At 42.6% G+C, this 21,844-nt stretch overlaps 1 protein-coding gene across 3 annotated transcripts in view; it reads left to right on the top strand.

Annotated features, from left to right (window-relative positions):
* Nucleotides 1–21,844, top strand: part of LOC311223105 (uncharacterized protein C1orf21 homolog) — a 94,833-nt gene that overhangs the window by 15,145 nt on the left and 57,844 nt on the right. The window contains exon 1 of one of the 3 annotated variants that reach the window (XM_084307849.1): nucleotides 11,440–11,542. The exons of the other annotated variants lie outside the window; for them this stretch is intronic. The gene's annotated coding sequence lies outside the window, so the exon portion shown is untranslated. Of the gene's footprint in view, nucleotides 1–11,439; nucleotides 11,543–21,844 lie in introns of those variants that run through there. 3 annotated transcript variants of the gene reach the window in all.

Below are 21,844 nucleotides of genomic sequence, written 5' to 3'. Positions count from 1 at the left end.
TCAATCAATCAATCAATCAATCAATCAATCTCATCTTTCGTTGAATAGTGCAGCTTCTCCATGTGACGAGTCCGAGTCGAGCCGCGTGCATTAATCCCATGGAAAATGTAAACGATAGCCATGTGCATCGCGAGCAGTGTTGGGACTAACGCGTTACAAAGTAACGCGTTACAGAAACGAAGTTACTTTTTGCCGCAACTAGTACTCTAACGCATTACTTTTGAAATTCAGTAACGCTACTTACGTTACTGAATGGTTTGTTAGTTCGTTACTGCGTTCTTTTTATGTAGATTCATAGCGAGCGTCCTTATTTCGCCTGCGTTTGTTTTGTTTACTGTAGACTGAAAGGCGCTATATAAAACGAAGTATTATTATTATTATTATTTCTTTCCGTAGCCTCATTCTGGTTTTCGCACTTCTGATTGGCCACTGACGTTCTGAAAGAAATAGACGCTCTCTACAGTAAACAACAAGAGGACGCTCGCTATGAATCTACATAATAAGAACGCAGTAATAATAACGAACTAACAAACCATTTAGCAACTACTTGGAGAGATAATTAATATACAACATGGAAACGAGATAAAGAACATGTTTGAAGGGCTGCTGGAGTCAACTGGACTAACGTTACATCTCGACCACCGCAGACTGGTGACGGTGAGTGCAATGTGTTCACTGAAACTCAAGATCAACGGATTTTGACTGTACGAAATCTGCCAGGGAATCTCATAATACTAATCAAACAATATAAATATAGTCCTTTCATGCACAATTGATATCCTAACTATTCTAACGTTGCAATGCTTTGATTGATATCTTAAACAACGCTGCAAGATGGTTATGAATGAATTAATGAATGGATGAATGAATGAATGAATGAAAACTTTATTTAACAGATTGCAGAATGGGTACAATACAGTACGGCTCAATACATACAATTGTTAAGGGGATGCAGACCTGAGAAAGACGTTTGTCTTGTTTCCATCAGGGTCCCCCATTTTCAATTCATATAGACATTTATGACATACACAACATACATGACATTTATGGCATAGGGATATATAGGTATTTAGTACTGATACATTTGTGACATAAGCGGTATTCAAATATACAGTACTGTTACCCCTAGATCCTGACAGAGTATATACATATGATGGGGAGGGGACTGTACATTAGGAGGGGGTGGGTGGGTGGGAGAGAAATATACATACAGCGGGGAGGGAATATATAATGAAACGCTCTAGACCACATTGCTTAGCAGAGTTCGGTGATGTGAATGGAAACTGTCAAGTTGATCAACCGATTTTGAGTATATGGGGCATGGGACTTGAGCAATTTATTTTTTATTTTATTTTTTTAAATAACTAAATCGTTACTTTTCACAGTAACTCATTACTTTTGGGTGTAAGTAACTAGTACAGTAACGAAGTTACTTTGAAATGAAGTAACTAGTAAAGTAACTGAGTTACTATTTTTCAGTAACTAGCACAACACTGATCGCGAGCCAGCTTGTTGCATCAAATTGATGTTTGGCTTTTGTCTCCCGAGTGAAGTTAGAACTACACTACTGTTACGGACACGTATTGTTCTCTAAACAATTCGGCTGGCTAACGTTAGCTCACGTTAGCGTCCAGGCTAAGCAGGCATTCGTTTTATAAACACTACAACTTACTTTTTTCTGATCCAGATGCATAAGTCCACTTCTTCATGTTGCTCAGTTGCTGGTTTATACTTCGGTCCTAATGTTGGCGCAAAGTTTAATTTAGCCTGCCCTACTGTGTTGTTACAGCTGTACAGCTTACTAAACTACTAGCGAGCTCTTTCAATGCTGCCTAGTGCCTACACAGTCAAAACAGTCCAGCTGCAGTTCTGTAGGTTAGGTTTAGCTGGGGCCAATCTCAAGTTTCTCAAGTTTCTTTATTACTTGTCATACAGAAGTACAGAATACTTTTATACAAAATGCTTCTTTCTGTTACATCTTGTATAAAAGTATTCTGTACTTCTGTATGACAACTAATAAAGAAACTTGAGAAACTTGAGATTGGCCCCAGCTAAACCTAACCTACGGAACTGCAGCTGGACTGTTTTGACTGTGAAATGCAGCAATCTCTGATTGGATTTGAAGGTTGTCAATCATTCAACCTCCGTGTATTGGATTTCAAGGCTGTCAATCATTCAATCCCCCATTCAATGGCAAGAGTTTAAATGCACAGACCGTGCTTAGATGTCATTAATAGCCTATTTTGATTGGCTATTATTTATTTAATCCTGGGTCGACCTGTGCAGCCATCTGCACGAATATTTACTGCAGTCATTACTGCAGTACAGGCCTGCTCAGAGCTGTCAATTTTGGCCATTTTTGAAGATTTTTTTTTACAGAGGAAAACATTTATAATAAAAAAATATATAATAATAATAATTAAAAAAAAATATATATATATATATATAATTTTTTTTTTAATTATTATTATTATATATCTTTTTATTATTATAAACACAAATTCACTCATAATTCATAATTATTATTAATTTACATATAGTATATGTAAATTAATAATAATTATGAATTATGAGTGAATTTGTGTTTCACGTGTTGTCATAGAGAAACCTCCACTGGACTGTCTGGTCGAGTCTCTTTCTTCCTCAGCATTTGTCGCACGTTGTAAACTCAGGCCATAGACTTCCCATTTACTTCATAGAAATCTCACAAAATGTCACTGATGGGCTCTTTTGACTGTCTGAAAGTCTATAACCACACCTTTATCCTTACACCAATTATTTTAAGCATTTCACTGGCCATTTATTTTGCTTAGCAATGTTCTGTTTATTTCGGTGGGGGGGGGGGGTTACCAGTTCCTCTACCTACGTAGCTCTGCATGCCATTTAGCAGGTGGATTTCCTTCTGGAGATGGGCACTGCTTGATCCACTCATCCATAGTTGGGCCACGCTGGAGGTCGAAGTCCATTTAGTTAGTTAGCTAACTATCGTAGTTTGTTAGCCTAATGTTTATTTTTCTCAGATACAGAGTAATACTGAATTGTGCAAAGGAGTTAGACGTCATTCATAGCCATGGTATATCGTTAATGAGAGTCCTAAATTAATACTCTGTGTATAAGAGTCATAGTACTCCTGTATAATAGTCATAATACTCCTGTATAATTGTCATAACACTCCTGTATAAGAGTCATACTACTCTGTGTATAAGAGTCATAACACTCCTGTATAAGAGTCATAATACTCTGTGTATAAGACTGAGTCATAATACTCTGTGTATAAGACTGAGTCATAATACTCTGTGTATAAGAGTCATAATGGCCCTTGTGCTCTCTTTATGCTTCCCCTGTGGGTCATTGTGATTATTTGTGTGCTCATTGAAGGTCAGTGTTGCATACTTTAGCCCGTTCTGTCTCTTTTGATGGTGAATGACGTGGGTTTGAGCTGCCGATTGCTCTCATTTCCCCTACGCCCCGAAGTGCTGTTGAACATCAAACCACACCTTGTTTATTAGCCCCTCTGGAGTGTTGGGATCCAGTACTTTGTTGAACATCAAACCACACCTTGTTTATTAGCCCCTCTGGAGTGTTGGGATCCAGTACTTTGTTGAACATCAAACCACACCTTGTTTATTAGCCCCTCTGGAGTGTTGGGATCCAGTACTTTGTTGATAGCTTTGACGTCATCTTCTGATATTAACATGTGATGGACTGTCGTGTCGAGTCTCCTTCTTCTTTGTCGCATGTTGTAAACTCTGTCTTTCAGGAGGCAGCAGGACAGAGCCATCGTTAATAAGAGTCATAGTACTCTGTGTATAAGAGTCATAGTACTCTGTGTATAAGAGTCATAGTACTCTGTGTATAAGAGTCATAATACTCTGTGTATAAGAGTCATAGTACTCTGTGTATACGAGTCATAATACTCTGTGTATAAGAGTCATAATACTCTGTGTATAAGAGTCATAGTACTCTGTGTATAAGAGTCATAATACTCTGTGTATAAGAGTCATAATACTCTGTGTATAAGAGTCATAGTACTCTGTGTATAAGAGTCATAGTACTCTGTGTATAAGAGTCATAATACTGTGTATAAGAGTCATAGTACTCTGTGTATAAGAGTCATAATACTCTGTGTATAAGAGTCATAGTACTCTGTGTATAAGAGTCATAGTACTCTGTGTATAAGAGTCATAATACTCTGTGTATAAGAGTCATAATACTCTGTGTATAAGAGTCATAATACTCTGTGTATAAGAGTCATAATACTCTGTGTATAAGAGTCATAATACTCTGTGTATAAGAGTCATAATACTCTGTGTATAAGAGTCATAATACTCTGTGTATAAGAGTCATAGTACTCTGTGTATAAGAGTCATAATACTCTGTGTATAAGAGTCATAATACTCTGTGTATAAGAGTCATAATACTCTGTGTATAAGAGTCATAATACTCTGTGTATAAGAGTTATAGTACTCTGTGTATAAGAGTCATAGTACTCTGTGTATACGAGTCATAATACTCTGTGTATAAGAGTCATAGCTAATACTAGAGTATGTAATACTCTGATGTGCTTATATAAGGCAGAGTATGTGACCTCTCTATAATAGCATAGTTTCATCATGTCAGCCCAGGAGGAAGTCATGCTATTGCCAAAGGCTGTCTGTGTCTAACACTACATGTTTATCTTTTAGCCAATCTATCACCTCTGGCTCTTGGACCTGTTTTCAGGACATAGGTAGGATGGAATCACACGGCCATAGTACTGTACTACTTGTTCTGTCAGGACTCATAGGATGGTATAACAAGGCTGTACTACGTACTCAGTAGGGTGTGTGTAACGGTACACGTGCCGAGCTGTTCGGTACAGGTGCACATTGTTAACCAAATGACTAGTCTAGAGAATGAAGACGGCGCATGTTTCTATGTACCTTGTTAGGGATGTGCGTTGCATTTTAATTCACTGACTGCACAATACATAGAAAAAAGATTAGATGCCAGGCCTAACATGCTCAACAATATTATGCCTAATGACCATATATCTATTTGAAATGCTTAGGCCAAATGAGGAAGCGTCACTCAGTAATACAGTAGAGCTGGCGCTACTGAAATTGCCATTGATTTCCAGAAACTCTCAATGCACTGCAGACACATCATCATACCTGAGCTGGTTTCCTTCAGTATTATCATCGTTTTCCAATGTGAGCAGTGAGTGGCTGTGCTCAGCTGCAGATATTCCCAACTCTGTTCAACTTTAACGCTATAGCATTACAACTGGGCAGGCTGCTCTAACATTAGTTGGCTAACGCTCCACAATGATGGACCATACTATCATAGTGGACTGATACTTGCTCTTTGCTAAATCTACAGACAACTTACCTACCTCAAAAATCAAACCAAAATATACCTCTGCTGAATATTGCCATGCAAGTTAAACAGTGGACTCTCAAAAGTATTTTTACCAACAGTACTTCTCTTTGAGCCAGGAGTAGTAGCAGTTAGCATGTTGCTAACAACAACACTACAGAGGGGGTGAGTGCTGCGAGTGAAGAGAGAATCAACTGAGGACAGTGTTGTAGCACTCGAGTCCTGGACTCGTGACTCGACTTGAGCACTGATGACTCGGACTTGGACTCAAGCATTGACTACTGCATTCGGACTCAGACTTGTTAATTGATAAATACAGTTATAAAAAAATATATATAATAATTGTAATAGGCCCTAATCATTTGGCATAAAATATTGGTGGTCACAAAGTAAATAAACCCCCTTTGAAATGGTGACCACTGTCATTTATGTTTAATGTAGACCTTTTTTTATTTGTACGTCAGCTCTTTGACTGCCAGAGTGGACTCAACCTTGATACTCAGACTAGGCCTAGGGTAATGGGGACTCAACTTGGACTTGAGTCACTTGACTCAGGCTCTTCTTGTGACTCGGACTTGGACTCTGACTCGAACACTGGGGACTCGAGACTCGACTCGGACTCAAGATTTAGTGAGTCGACTACAACACTGGCTGAGGGATGCGTTCAAGAACAGTACTGTGAGTGAATGAGAGAGCCAGCTGAGGGATGCGTTCAAGAACCGTACTGTGAGTGAATGAGAGAGCCAGCTGAGGGATGCGTTCAAGAGCAGTACTGTGAGAGCCAGCTGAGGGATGCGTTCAAGAGCAGTACTGTGAGAGCCAACTGAGGGATGCGTTCAAGAACCGTACTGTGAGTGAATGAGAGAGCCAGCTGAGGGATGCGTTCAAGAGCAGTACTGTGAGAGCCAGCTGAGCGATGCGTTCAAGAACCGTACTGTGAGTGAATGAGAGAGCCAGCTGAGGGATGTGTTCAAGAACCGTACTGTGAGTGAGTGAGAGAGCCAGCTGAGGGATGCGTTCAAGAGCAGTACTGTGAGAGCCAGCTGAGGGATGCGTTCAAGAACCATACTGTGAGTGAATGAGAGAGCCAGCTGAGGGATGCGTTCAAGAGCAGTACTGTGAGAGCCAGCTGAGCGATGCGTTCAAGAACCGTACTGTGAGTGAATGAGAGAGCCAGCTGAGGGATGCGTTCAAGAACCGTACTGTGAGAGAGCCAGCTGAGGTATGCGTTCAAGAACAGCAAATCATAGCTAAAGCTAAGGGCTGTGTGATATGGACAAAGTCTTCTATCACGATATAGGTAATTTCATATCTCGATAACAATATCATGATATAGTAGTATGTCTTTAAAAAAATAACCACGAGACTACTTTTTGATAATCCTGTGAACTAAATACAAATGAAAGGCACTTTCTCTTTTCTCCTTTTTTATTTGGAAGCGACATTGAACAGTGCTTTCAGCACATGCCTCTTTTGGCTCTCCCTGTTCTGCCTTGCATGGTTCTTGTGTAACAAGGTTTGTTGTGTCAGAGTTTGATGTGGGAACCGGTCCACAGCATTCTTTGCAAAGTACAGTTTTCTGGTTCAGATTTCTTCTATCCAAATCATGACCAAACGACAGAAGAATCCCCCCTTTAGGTAAAACTTTCTCATCTCGTCTTGGTTGGCTGAGTCCTGTTCTGTATCAGTGTTGCGGGGAGTTTCCTTCTGCGTCACGCTTCTCCATGTTTGTTTGTTTGTTTGTTATTCGAGCCCACGTGTAGAGGATGTAAAGCAGGGTCTGAATGATGTAAAATACTGCTGTAAAGCAGGGTCTGAATGATGTAAAATACTGCTGTAAAGCGGGGTCTGAATGATGTAAAATACTGCTGTAAAGCAGGGTCTGAATGATGTAAAATACTGCCGTAAAGTAGGGTCTGAATGATGTAAAATACTGCTGTAAAGCAGGGTCTGAATGATGTAAAATACTGCTGTAAAGCGGGGTCTGAATGATGTAACATACTGCTGTAAAGCAGGGTCTGAATGATGTAAAATTCTGCCGTAAAGCAGGGTCTGAATGATGTAAAATACTGCCGTAAAGCAGTTCTGCAGCTTTTTTGGGACAATGGCGATAGAAACGATAGAGGAAAATCTCTACCGATACCAGACTTTTCTATCATCCACGTTCATCATATCAAACAGCCCTAGCTAGTGACATTGCCGGTCATAGAGGTGCCTCTGATATATCATGCATCCCCACCAAGTACCAGTCCCATCTATTACTTTTGACACCAATACTGTGGATAAACATGATTGAGATATAGGCCTGGCCTGGGCCTAATCCATATATATCTACATCAGAGGTCTAACATGCTGTACTAAAAACAAATCCAGAAAAGCAAGTTGCTTTGCTTTGGTATCTGACATATTATGCTTGACCTGTTTCTACCTGATTTTATATCCAATACTAGTGATATCTGTCCCTAGTAGTAACTGTCCTGTAACCAATAATGTCAGTTCAGTTTCCATTCTGCCCATGCTGCTGTCCACACACATAACACATAAGAACATTGGGCTGGATGTCAACTAGGCGACTCTACTTATCTGAGATTAGGTTACTAACGGCAGCCTGAACTCTCTGAACTCTCTCACCCCTCTGTGCTCTCTCTCTTTTTCTCCCTCATGCTCTCCCTCTGTGTCTGTGTCTCTGTCACACTGCCTCTCTGTCACTCTGTTTCTCTCTGCTGCCCTCCATAAACCACAGAGGAGACGGGAAAGAGCCGTACAGACATCTCCATTTCAACTCGACTGGTTTTTATGTAAAACATAGTCCTAGAGTTGATGCAACACCTCGTCTCGAGCCGCGTGCTGCAGCCTCCTTCCTCTGTCTTTCTCTACCTCTCTCTCTATCTACCTCTCTCACTCTCCCTCACTCTCCCTCACTCTCACACTCACTCTCACTCTCACTCTCCCTCACTCTCCCTCACTCTCCCTCTCCCTGTCATTGTCAGTCACACGGCTGAACCCCCGGTCCCATCAAACAGAACAGAGGAGCTGTTATGTCGATGTCCCTCCATCCCTCCATCCCTCCATCCCTCCATCCCTCCATCTCTCCTCTCCTCCTCCTCCTTCTCCCCCTCATTACAACAGAGAGAGAGAGAGGCTGTTGAGCTTCACACGGCGGCAGACGACAAGAGGGAATGGAGGCACACACTCTCAGAAATAACACACCCTCCAGGAGAAGCCTTCACTGGCCGAGTGGCTATCAACCTGTGTGTGTGTGTGACGTTGTGTGTGTGTGTGTTGGCAGTTCTTCCCAGGATTGTCAGGCTGATGGAGTGCTTAAACGGGGGACGAGAGGAGAGGTGCAGCATTCACTGCCTGGCTAGAGTAAATATTATGGCGCGCTGGCCGAGGTGCTGTCCTGAACGCCTGCCCTGTCAGAGACACACACACACACACACACACACACACACACACACACACACACACACACACACAACACAGTTTAATTGCAATATCAGTCAAAATAATCGCCATTAGATATTCTTTCAAAATCCTTCAGCCCTACCTTCTAGAGAGAGAAGCGGGTATAGGTGAACGCCATGGTCAGAGAGACCCAGACAGGGTCTTGAGAGAGTACCAGCCCGACTGTGACAACAGAACTACGGCTCAGCGGGGGACCAGTCTGCTCTGTTCTGTGTTGTGCCAAGCTGTACTGGACTGGACTGTTCTGTCCTGGGCTTAGCTGGCAGTGCACTGCTCTGCCGTACACATCGCAGCCTTGTTAGTGTTGCCGCCGCCAGCTACAAAAAAAAAAAAAAAAAAAAACTGGAACACAGAATGATGGACAGACCGCTCTGAACCGCCACATGAAGCCAAGCACGACTGATGGTGTAAAAGGTGGTGAATGTGAGGAACTACAGAACAAAAAGCCTCCGGAGGAGCGTGGTTAACCTGGTGGAAACATCCACCACGATGCTGTCTGTGTGTCGTCTTATTGGCTGGGTTTTAATGAAATCAATCAAATAACTTAGTTTGACATTTATTTATTTTATATAGTAAGATCTCAAGGCATGCTGTACTTTATCTATGTTAAGATGAGATAAGATATTCCTTTATTGATCCCCTTGGGAAAATGTAGGCATCATAGCAGCATGGGGGAGGGGGTGGTAATAGTAGAAGACATAAATACAGGCAATAAAATTATAGTACAGTAGAAAAGTAAAAATAGGCAGTGTAAACGATATACCACTTGAATCTGAATATACTGTAATACTATCAGTAAGTACAGTATACACAGGTGCAGTGTGTATATATATATATATATATATATATATATATATATATATATATATATATATATATATATATATACGTCATACGTTGTAGTCCATACAGTTTAGGTGGGAGTCAGACACACTTAGTGATCAGACATTCCTAGTAGGGGTGTCTTGCTGACGTTGAGTTGGAGGTGGTTGCTGTCACTCCACCCTACAAAGCTCTCCACCAGGGCCATGTACTCGTCCTCATTGTCGTCTGTGATGGAACCTACAATGGAGGGGTCGTCTGAGAACATCTGTAGGTGGCACCCGCTTGAGTTGTGGCAGAAGTCTGAGGTGTAGAGGGTGAATAGGAAGGGTGACGGTACTGTTTCTTTGGGGGCGCCGGTGTTGCTCACCAGCACATCAGAACGACGGTCCTGCAGTCTGACGTACTGCGGTCTGTTGGTGAGATAGTTTGTGATATAATTCACGATATTAGAGCGAATGATCATTTTTGTGTCATTATTCTCATTTCCATTGAAAAACAGTAATGATGATTTGATTTTTGCACAGATCTTTACCAAACAAATTATAATTTTTTTTAGTTTATGGAATATGATTTGTTAGCCAGGCAATTTTCCACCGTCGACTAAAATCACACTTCACTATCTGAAAACATAAAAAAAAAATGGTACTGTCTTCTACTATTAGTATTATGTAGTATGCTACTTGTCTACCTTACTAATAATACATAATGATAACGAATCACGATTATTATTGATTGCTGCATTTACAGCACTAGACAAAATGAGAGCAACAAGGCAGCACAATAATAGTTTTATCTCGATTATTTTGTTTTGTGATTGAAATTCGATTAATCCCCCAGCCCTACTATGCACTCAAAGTTCGGCACTGCTAGACGAATATATCACTTACTCTTATGGCCGCCTTAGCCAGAGGTGTACCCCTGCTGCTGACTTGTTGTACACAATTTGTAAGTCACTTTGGATAAAAGCGTCAGCTAAATGACTAAATGCAAACATAAATGTCACCCCTCCCTCAGTGTACCACCCCTATAATTATATAGGCGCCACCCATAGAATTAGGTACCGCCCAGCTGTTTTCATCTAACTTGTTAATGGAGGATCGGGGGAGGCGGGGGTGAGTATAGGGATAGCCCAGACCAGTAACTCCCAGGCTTGTAAGATTCTCTTCTAAATCTGCCTCCATGTACCTCCTCCTTCTCACCCTCTCCAACGGCTTTAAGACAGGCAGACCCTCTCTCTCTCGCTCTCTCTCTCTCTCTCTCTCTCTCTCTCTCTCTCTCTCTCTCTCTCTCTCTCTCTCTCTCTCTCTCTCGCTCAGCCAGTTTTTCAGGCTGTGCGGTTGCTCAGACTGCCTCTGGCACAGCCCAGTGTTTGAGAAACCTTCACACACTGCTCAGCTTGTGTGTGTGTGTGTATGTGTGTGTCTGTGTGCGACACCGCTGTAGTCCACGCACACTACTGAGCTTGTGGGTATGTGTGTTTACGCAAGCAGACGCCGATGTGTGTGCATGTACTACACACACACCCCTCTCCCCCCACACAGTCCTTTTTGAGTTCCTCCTCTTTGACAAACTGGCTTTTGGAGGGACTATGTTCACACAGCTGAGAGTAGGTCACGTCCCACCTCCAGGTATACAGGCGTCAGCCTCCCATGTTCCCCGATTGCACTTTCATGTTCACGCCTTGGCTAGCCTGTGTGTGTATTTTAAGAATGCCTTTTGGCCTTAAAATGCTTTTAAATAAAGGTTAGGGCCTCGTTTTTCTCTTTGGACTAGACGTTGACGTTTAGGGTGTGTAAAGAGGTTAACTTGAGTTGACTCACTGAAGATAGCTTGGAGGGAGAAGTGCTACACTTTGCCAGATGGCTCTCTCCGGCTTTCTCCGCTAAACCTGGTAGGAGTTCAATTGAGAATGACTCATGTTGAGACAAGCAGGGCTGACATCATATTTATTTATATCCGAGAATTAGGCTACTTCTTTGCTTTCATTTTCTTCATATATTGTATAGTTTTGGGGAGGATTATTGCCCTGAATGACTGTTGGGCGACTAGAGAGGATGAGCGTTGGGTGTTGTTGGTAGGTTGTATGTTACTAAGAACGTCTCGTTGTTTTTTTGTGTCAAATCATTGTGTGTGTGTGTGTGTGTGTGTGTGTGTCTGAGACAGAGACAGAGGAAGATGGCTGGTGTCAGGTCTTGGCTGACTTGCCAGAGTAAGCGTGTCCCATTGACACACTTCCACATGTGTTGCAGTTAGCTAGCAGCTCTGCATAGAGCCGTACTGTCCAGCTGCCCGCTGGGTTAACTCAACAGTACAGCAACTCACTGCAATACACTTGTCTCTGACCTGACTGGATGATTGTCACGTTCATTCAACGCCTGTGTACTCCTGCGTTGTCACGGACAGTCGATTGCAGTGTATTTCACTTTTATACTAGGTTATTGTTTCAAAAGCACTAGCTAGTAGCCGCTTACAGTAAGATAGCCTACATTTCCCCCACGTGGGACAATTATACTGCTTGGTCTATTATTAGCCTGCTCTTAGACATATGTTGATGTTTCAGCACGCACAGATCAAATCCCACAAGATAGACGCTGCCTACACACTGCCTGATGACCCAGTGGGCCTTAAATCAAGCGCTGCTGCTCAAATTCTCTCTCTCTCTCAGATTCCTTCTATGACTTCAGAGGGAAGGCTCTGTGCTTTCTCTACGATTTCGACCTAGAATAATACGGAGCGGACGGGTCACAGCGGATGGGTCACAGATGGCCCTGGGAGACGACGCTCCTTCTTACAATGCGATGTTGTTTCCCAGTGAGACGTTTCTATGACGACACGCTGACCCATCCTCTTCCTATGAATCAGCGCGTGACGATATAAACATTCTAATTGGACTACATTAGATATCCTGTCGGTCGCCTACTGATATTAGCGAGCACTGCAACGGGAGATAGACCTGGGTCCAAGCTGTTCCCTTGCAACACAATGCCACTGTCTATTACAGGGGGAACCCTTTGAACCTGTATGTTCTCCCTGTGCCCCAGGACAGTTCAGTCAGTATTCTGCACCATTCTCTCCTAAAGGTAGAAATCGGAGAGAGAACCCTCCCCCCTGTAAATTTTGGGTCCTGCTCCGTAGACGATATATGGGCCACCACAGTTTTGGAGCCAAAGAAAAAGAAGAAGTTAAATTCTCACACCCAAATGAGGTTTGTATTGTAGTATTTCTAACAGGTCTGAACCATCATTTTTAAACCTAATTCGGGTGTAAGAGCTCACACACAAATGTTATGGCCTCATGAGTCATAAAGCCAGAACCCCATTCATTGTCTATGGAGCAGCCCCAGATTTTACATGCAGTTGACATCACAAATTTGAGAGTTCTCCATTTTGGCTTCTAGCTTTAGGAGAGCGTGGTGCATGTTTATCCTGGGGCACAGGAAGGACATACAGTACTATTCCCCCATTTAATACACTATTCAACTTGATTCCATTAAATTGAATTCTCTCACACATCACACCACCTACTGTACACATGTACAATGTATAAATGTATGCACTAGGGCTGGACATTGATTTAATGTCATTGTTTAACTTAATGATTATGACTACTAGCACACTTATACACGTTATATTAGCATGCAGTTCAGTATGATGAACAGAACACCTGTTGAATTGGCCCATTTAATACATGTGATTTTGCGCCAGTTAGCAGACTCATATATCGACTAGGGTTGGGCACCGAACTTGGTACTTTTACGGGTACCGACCGATTACATCGGTACATTCGGTACTACCGATTCACACTAAATCGGTACCAAATTTCGGTACCTTTACATTAGGGATGCACCGATCCGACTTTTTCAGTCCCGATACCGATACCTGGGCTTTCCCCGATACCCGATCCACCTATTTTAGTCATATCGGGGCTGATATCCAATATCAATATCGGATCGGTGCATCCCTACTTTACATGTTTAGTATAAGAGTGTAATATACTACAAGAGGGAGCCTTTTCCACAAATATATATATTACTGTCCTTAGTGTCCTGTCTCTTGGGTCTTTGGAATGACCAGACAAGGTCAAAGGAGTTTGATACTATTTACCGAGGATGGCCAGATAATGTTGATATTTGAACATTTAAAAACATAATACATGATCATGCGATTTATTTTGTGTGGTGTGTTCTAAAATAAATTTTTTAAATTTGTTTTGTTTTTACAGAGGGAGTTAAGTACTGAAAAAAGGTACCGATACCGAATTCCAGGAACTGGTACAGGTACCGGTATCACTTCAAATGTGAACGTTACCCAATCCTAATATCAACATCAGAACAATTGTTATGATTATCCTGACATTAATTTATTCCATATTGCCCAGCCCTAGTATACACATGACATTTCTTATCGCGTGTCACGTGCAGGGTATAAACAAGACGAGGCAAGCCTAGCTAAGCCCGACCTGGCCACAACCCACAACCCACAACAAGCATGTGTGTCTCAACAACGGGTGGAACAATGGGTCAGTCAGTCAGTTAGGTAGGTACATTCACCATTGTAGGCCAGCCCTCTGGGTCCAGCGAAAAGTAACAATGGAAAAAAAAAGTAGGATACTTTTTTCTTCATTAATCTTATTAAATTTGATTTGTCTGCAACCCGAACTGGGTTAATCAGCGTCTTTATCAGGCCGGTACTCAGGAGTTTTTAGGTAGCCTTCCAGGTCAGCTGTTGCCTCTGTACAGAATCCTCATTTATAGAACATTGCTCAGACCTAATGCTAGCTAAGCTAATTCATCTCTGTCTGACTGTCTGAAAGTAGCCTCAAGCATCCTCTGACTAATATGTGCTGCCTTTTGTGTGTGTGTGTGTGTGTGTGGTGGGTGGGTGTGTGTGTGCGCGTGTGTGTGTGTTCCTCACACTGCATGTGTGAGCCATAATTGAGTTGTTCCAGTGCAGTAGTAGTGAGTGGTTCCTAACTGCCTGGAACTGGCTGATAAGCTGCTCTCTGGACCAGGGCTCATGTTGGGGCTACAGGTGACACCACAGACACACACACACAGTCACACACACACAGTCACACACTGACACACACGCACGTACACACACACACGCGCGCGCGCACACACACACACACACACACACACACACACACACACACACACACACACACACACACACAGTCACGCACACGCACGTACATACACACACACACACACACACACACACACACACACCTCTGGGGGGAGCTTAGGGCGAGTTGGCTGGAATATCTCAGTTGTGTGCGTGCGTGTGTGTGTGTGAGCCTTGATCTCCCTTCTCCCTCCAGGTTCAAACCTTCACACTGCAGACCTTTGAGAAACTCCTGTGTAAGCTCTGCTCAGCCCCCAGAGATTAATGTTATTTAACCTGGGGAGTTGAGAAATGGATTCACACGCACTAATCCACTCATGCCAACACACACACACACACACACACACAGACCAAAAAAGTACACTAACATTATTCACATTGAATTTGCTACATAAACACGCACCAAACATTAACAAGCATACAGTAAATCATACACTGTGTATGCTGCACGTCCATACACACACACACACACACACACACACACACATACACACACACACACACACACGCAACACACAGGGCCACTCCCTCCACCCGGTACACCTGGTGCTTTGTGTTGTCCAGAGAGGTAGAGACTGGGCTGCAGCCTAAACACAGCCGTAAACACTGTCCTCCTGTCAACTTCAAACGCTGGGAGGAGCGTTGAGGAGGGGGAGGGTGAGGAGAGTGGGCCAAGGAGGGGAGCGGCAGTCTTTTGAAGCTCCAGATATCTCTCTCTACTCCCTACTCCTCTTTTTCTCTGGCCTTTCTTATCCTCCATCCCTCTCTTCTCTTTGTCCATGAACCCCCTCTCTTTTCCCCTTTCACATCCCTCTCGTTCTCTCTGCTTCTCTTTCTCTCTGCCTCTCTCTCCATCCCCCTCTCTCTCTCTTTCTCTACTTCTCTGTCTGTCTGTCCCCCCCTCTCTCCCTCTGTCAACCTTCCCTGTACTTTATTAATGCCAGCTCTCTTCTCATGTCAGCACTGACACAGGTTTTGCAGGCTTTATTTTGATGATGGGTGAGCCAGGCTCTGTGTGTGTGCGTGCGTGTGTGTGTGCGTGTGTGTGCGCGCGCGTGTGTGCCAGTCAGTCAGTCAGTCAGTTGGCCTCTGTCAGTGATAGACTCATGGTGTGTGTGTGAGTGACACACAGAAACTATCTATAGTGTGTCTGACAGCATGAGGCCTCCTATGACATGTGCATGCGATTTACTGACAGCAAGGCCTCCTATGACATGTGCATGCGATTTACTGACGGCAAGGCCTCCTATGACATGTGATTTACTGACAGCAAGGCCTCCTATGACATGTGCATGCGATTTACTGACTGCAAGGCCTCCTATGACATGTGATTTACTGACAGCAAGGCCTCCTATGACATGCGATTTACTGACAGCAAGGCCTCCTATGACATGTGATTTACTGACAGCAAGGCCTCCTATGACATGTGATTTACTGACAGCAAGGCCTCCTATGACATGCGATTTACTGACAGCAAGGCCTCCTATGACATGTGATTTACTGACAGCAAGGCCTCCTATGACATCATGTGATTTACTGACAGCAAGGCCTCCTATGACATCATGTGATTTACTGACGGCAAGGCCTCCTATGACATGTGATTTACTGACAGCAAGGCCTCCTATGACATGTGATTTACTGACAGCAAGGCCTCCTATGACATGTGCATGCGATTTACTGACGGCAAGGCCTCCTATGACATGTGATTTACTGACAGCAAGGCCTCCTATGACATGTGATTTACTGACAGCAAGGCCTCCTATGACATGTGATTTACTGACAGCAAGGCATCCTATGACATCATGTGATTTACTGACAGCAAGGCCTCCTATGACATCATGTGATTTACTGACAGCAAGGCCTCCTATGACATCATGTGATTTACTGACAGCAAGGCCTCCTATGACATCATGTGATTTACTGACAGCAAGGCCTCCTATGACATCATGTGATTTACTGACAGCAAGGCATCCTATGACATCATGTGATTTACTGACAGCAAGGCCTCCTATGACATCATGTGATTTACTGACAGCAAGGCCTCCTATGACATCATGTGATTTACTGACGGCAAGGCCTCCTATGACATCATGTGATTGGCTGACAGCGAGGCCTTCTATGACATCATGTGATTGGCTGACAGCGAGGCCTCCTATGACATCATGTGATTGGCTGACAGCGAGGCCTCCTATGACATCATGTGATTGGCTGACAGCGAGGCCTCCTATGACATCATGTGATTGGCTGACAGCGAGGCCTCCTATGACATCATGTGATTGACTGACAGCGAGGCCTCCTATGACATCATGTGATTGACTGACTGTGACAGAGGGACTTTGATGGCTGTCAGTCGGCCTGCTGGGTGGGTGTCGCTGTAGTCTCTCCACATTGGTGACAGTCGCTGGGTAAAAGCACAAACATTGTTTGCAGTTATATGAATACAAAGGTCTTTGAATTTGAAGGTATGCATTTTTTGCTATACCGTCGTCCACCATATATATACAAATCATAAAAAGAAAAATATATTTATATTTATTTAAAATATATAGCCATTTATATATGCATTTTCTTTTATTCTTTTTATTTAAATTATTTTATACTCAAAGACCATTGAGGTTGCTCTCATTTCCAATGAATAATTAATAAAAAGCAGCTAAAACAGTTACAGATTGATATACAGTGGTTAGTGATCATGGTTTTGAGCTGTGCGTGGAAGAGTATTGAATAACCTCTTAACCCCCCCTAGCCATATTTTCAGAAAATGTGCCTAAAAGTACATACCCAAGTAAATGGAAGATTGCTCCACTTCTACAAGGTCCATTTGCATGTATTTGCAGAAATAAGGTATACTTAGTGAGTAAATTGTAATGAACCAAAGGAGAATATACATTATAAATAAAAAAATTATCAACTTTTTTTATTTTCCATTTTTCAATTAAACAAAACACAACATAATACACAAGACATCACAGGACAGTACTTCAACAATAATAATCATAATAACGACAAGACAATTAGAAATAATAGAAATAATAAATACAGAATATAAAAATCAAATTATATTATCACAATCACAAACACAAAAGACATCAGACATTTGACATTTCCTCCCCACTCCCACCACCCCACCCCAGGACGCCTGTATTTGAATACCAACCGGATCATGCTTCCGCGTTTGCGTTTTGCGCTCTGATTGGCCACTGCTGTTTCTGGTCGCACCAATCGTGTGACGGCAAGTTCTTTCGCCGGTTAAGCTTAGGCACTCTTTCGAAGTTGGTTAAGGTTAGAGTTTGTCTTAGAGCAGGGCGATAGAACGCCAGCCCTGATTCCAAACTCTAACCTTAACCAACTTCGACAGAGTCGCCTAAGCTTAACCAGTGATAAACTAGGCGTTAGGTAGTTTGCTGTTGGTCGAGGCAGAAATGGGTGCGTCACGCGATTGGGCGCACATGTCACATGACCAGAAACGTCCGTGGCCAATCAGATTGCACCAGAAACGTACTAACAGTAACCACCATAAATGGCACAGGCATTCTCCCCTATTTAATAACAATTTACTCCTTATTGCACAACAACCTATCAGATATCCTAGATGGGAAAAGAAAGGCATACACACATTGGGGGATATCTTTGATGACCAGGTTTCCGCAGTTATCAAGATATATTCAACAAATTTAACCTCACCAGTTCCACTTATCTTTTCTATCTACAAATAAGAGCAGCTTTGAGGGCTCACGGAGTCCCATTAAATATTCCACTTGAGCACCACAGATTTCACAAATTATTTTATGACAAGGAGACATCGAGAGGCTTCGTCTCTGACTTTTATCGCCACTTACTTACATCCTCATATGAGGTCCTTCCCCTAGACTCTGTTTGGAGGAAGGATATGCCAAACTTGGAAGTAGATTTTGATTGGGATGCAGTCTGGGCAAACGTTCGGCTATCATCACGCAACCCAGATCACCAACAGATTAATCTTAATTTTGTTCATAGGACTTACCTGACTCCTAGACGTTTGCACCTAATGGGTCTCAGACAAGACTCTCGATGCTCCTTGTGTTCAAACGGTGCTATTGGTACATATATGCATATGTATTGGGAATGCCCTCCTGTTAAGATTTTCTGGGGAAAAAGTAACCACTCAATTATCAGAATTTTTATCTCTGATGTTTCTCAGTTATCGACCTCTGTACATGTAAAGAGACAAATTTTGGCCGGTCTTACGGCTGCCAAAAAGTTGATAGCATCACGCTGGATTCAACCGGATAAAATGTGCCGGAAGGTATGGGTTCTTACCTATCTCGATGTGATTTATCTAGAGATATCCACTGCACGAATTTTAGATGTTAATGAAGCCAGCATAGCAGTCTGGGTAGCTGTGGTGGAGAAGATAAAGGGAAGCATATAAACTTGTAATTTTCTGATGTTAAATGAAATAGTGGATGTATAGTCCAAGTGGGGGTCCTGTGGGGGGGGGGGGGGGGGGGGGAGGAAAGAGCGAGCAAGAGCACATGTATTGTATTTATTATTTTTAGTTTTTTTTTTTTTTTTTTGTAATATTTTTTTTTTGGCGTTTTATCGCTTTATTTCTACTGGGCAGTCCAGTAGGGAGAGACAGATGAGGAATGCGAGACAGAGTGGGGGGAAGACATTCGGCAAATAACGACGGGTTCGGGAGTCGAACCCGGGTCGGCCTTGTCGCCACTGGGGCGCCCTATTTTTTGTCTTTTAATCTACATTCATTCTGATTTAATTACTGGACTGTCATTATTGTTATTATTATTTCTGTTATTGTCCTGTGATTTATCATTGATTATTACTGTTACTGTATTGTTTGTCTAGTTTCATGTTAAAAAAGGGAAAATAAAAAACATTTGTTCAAAAAAAAAGATTGCACCAGAAACGGCAGTGGCCAATCAGATTCGCAAAACGCGAACGCGGAAGCATGAACCGGTTGGTATTCGAATAGACGCCCCCAGGACTCCCGGACCCCCCAGGACCAACACCCCAACCCTGCTCCGCTGCTAGATGGTGGTCTTAACTTTCTCGGCCGCTGCGACCCACAGCTCAATGCTGGCCTGTCCCACTTCAATTACATGTGCAGTAGAGATTTTCATATAAATTACATCCAGTAGTAGGGGTGGACGGTATAAACGGTATGAATTTGCTCTACGGTATGGATTTTGACTATACCGTGTAACCGGTAGTGCAGCTCTAAAATAGCAATGACGTCATGTAAACACAGCGCGACTATTTCACTCGCATTTGCCCCTAAAAATAGATAGAATTAGTCATAGATAATAGATATGTGCGAACTGGAAAAAGTTATTTAGGAGGCTTCGCGCAGTGGGCGTGCCAGCCCCTACCGCACGCATGTAAACACGGGTCTAGTAGTCTAGTGGGACGCGACACGGGAGGACGGCGGCGTCTCCCTGAGCTAACGTTAGCTTAGCTACCGTTACAAAATGACCCAGTCAACTATTCACTTTTAGTTTAATACATGATGAGGCATTGTCTAACCGAACGGTATCTAGTCGGCCAGCTACCGATAGCTCCTGACATCAACAAACGCTCCACAAAGTCTAGTAGAGACGTGTGTGCTACCTGTTAGCTGTTAGCTCACGTTAACGCAAGTTAGTTCACCGTTCAAAACGAAATGTCCCATTGAACTAAATAATTCACTGAGGCGTTGTATTAACGTTATATATCCGGCTAGCAGTAGCTACAGATAGCTCCTGATATCAATGTCTTATAACACTGATTCGATGCGTATTCGAGCTGAGGGCTTGCTGAGCACAGTTAAGTAACGTTATACCAATACAATAGGGTCCAGGTGCAGCGCCGGGGAATCCTGGCCGTAGCTCTGCTCGAGGCTACTCGAGTATAGGTCCAGGTGCAGCTCCGGAGAATCCTGGCCGTAGCTGGAGGCTACTAGAGTACACACAGACAGTGGAGCTTGTTGCGTGGTGGCGATGTCTCGCAGATAATACAAGTACAAGTCTAATTATATAATATATATATTTTATAAAAAAAATAAAAAAATTATATAAAATCAAATTAAATGTTTTTTTATCAAAAACGATGATACCGTGATATATACCGTTACCGTCTATGCTTCAAATTATACCGTGATATAAATTTTAGACCATACCGTCCACCCCTATCCAGTAGTGCCAGAGACCAATTAATCATTGTGAGTTTCTCAGGTTCCTTCCACCTCATAGCTATCAGCTAGGAATGCCCCGATCACGCTTTTTTGCGTCTATGAGCTATATCGGCCGATACACTGCCGATACCGATAATCTTTGGTTTTGTTATAGCAGCTGGCAGTATTATACTGTAGGTCTAACACAGGCATTCTCAAAGTCTGGACTCCAGATCCAGATCCGGACCGAACCACAACTGTTTCTGGACTCTGAGCAAATTATACTTTTCATATGTATTATCTGTAGGGCTGTCTTAAATACTTCGAAGCTTCGTTCGATGGCACAAGCTTAGAAAATAAAATAAAAAATCGAAGTTAAAAAAAAATATATATATATAAAATTTTCTTTCAATTTTTTTTTTCTTTCACATTTTTTTTTACCTCGATTTGTGTGTCTGCGTGTGTGTGTGCGCGCATGGGGCCATTGGGTGGGGCCGGGGGACAAATACACTGGAGGAAAGTAACCCAGCTCAGCACTGCCCAAATTATATCATCACTATTGCCTGTTTGAAGGATATCATCCTCAAACACATATACACCTACATGCCTTGTAGAATTCCACACATAAGAAAGAAAGATACTGGGATGAATAAACAAAATAGGAAATAAAATGTAGAAATGCATGCAATAAATAAATATGAATCTCCATATATGAAATAGAACATTTAGATAAGGTGCTACTGAGATGTTTTGGTGAGTTCTTTGTTTTTTTGTGGAAGTAGCCCTTCTTAAAAATGCATGAACATTCACTGATAATTGGTCTGTAGTGGAGTCTACAAGGTCTACATTGCCGGACCATGTAATCCGGACCTTGTAGACTGACATAATTCTGTGCATAGTTTAGTCTACACAGGCCATA

This window comes from Notolepis coatsorum (assembly GCF_963971535.1).
Source record: "Notolepis coatsorum genome assembly, chromosome: 2".
Classification (NCBI taxonomy): Eukaryota; Metazoa; Chordata; class Actinopteri; order Aulopiformes; family Paralepididae; genus Notolepis; species Notolepis coatsorum.
Note: the sequence above shows the minus strand (reverse complement) of the source record. Positions and strands in the feature narration are given on the sequence as shown.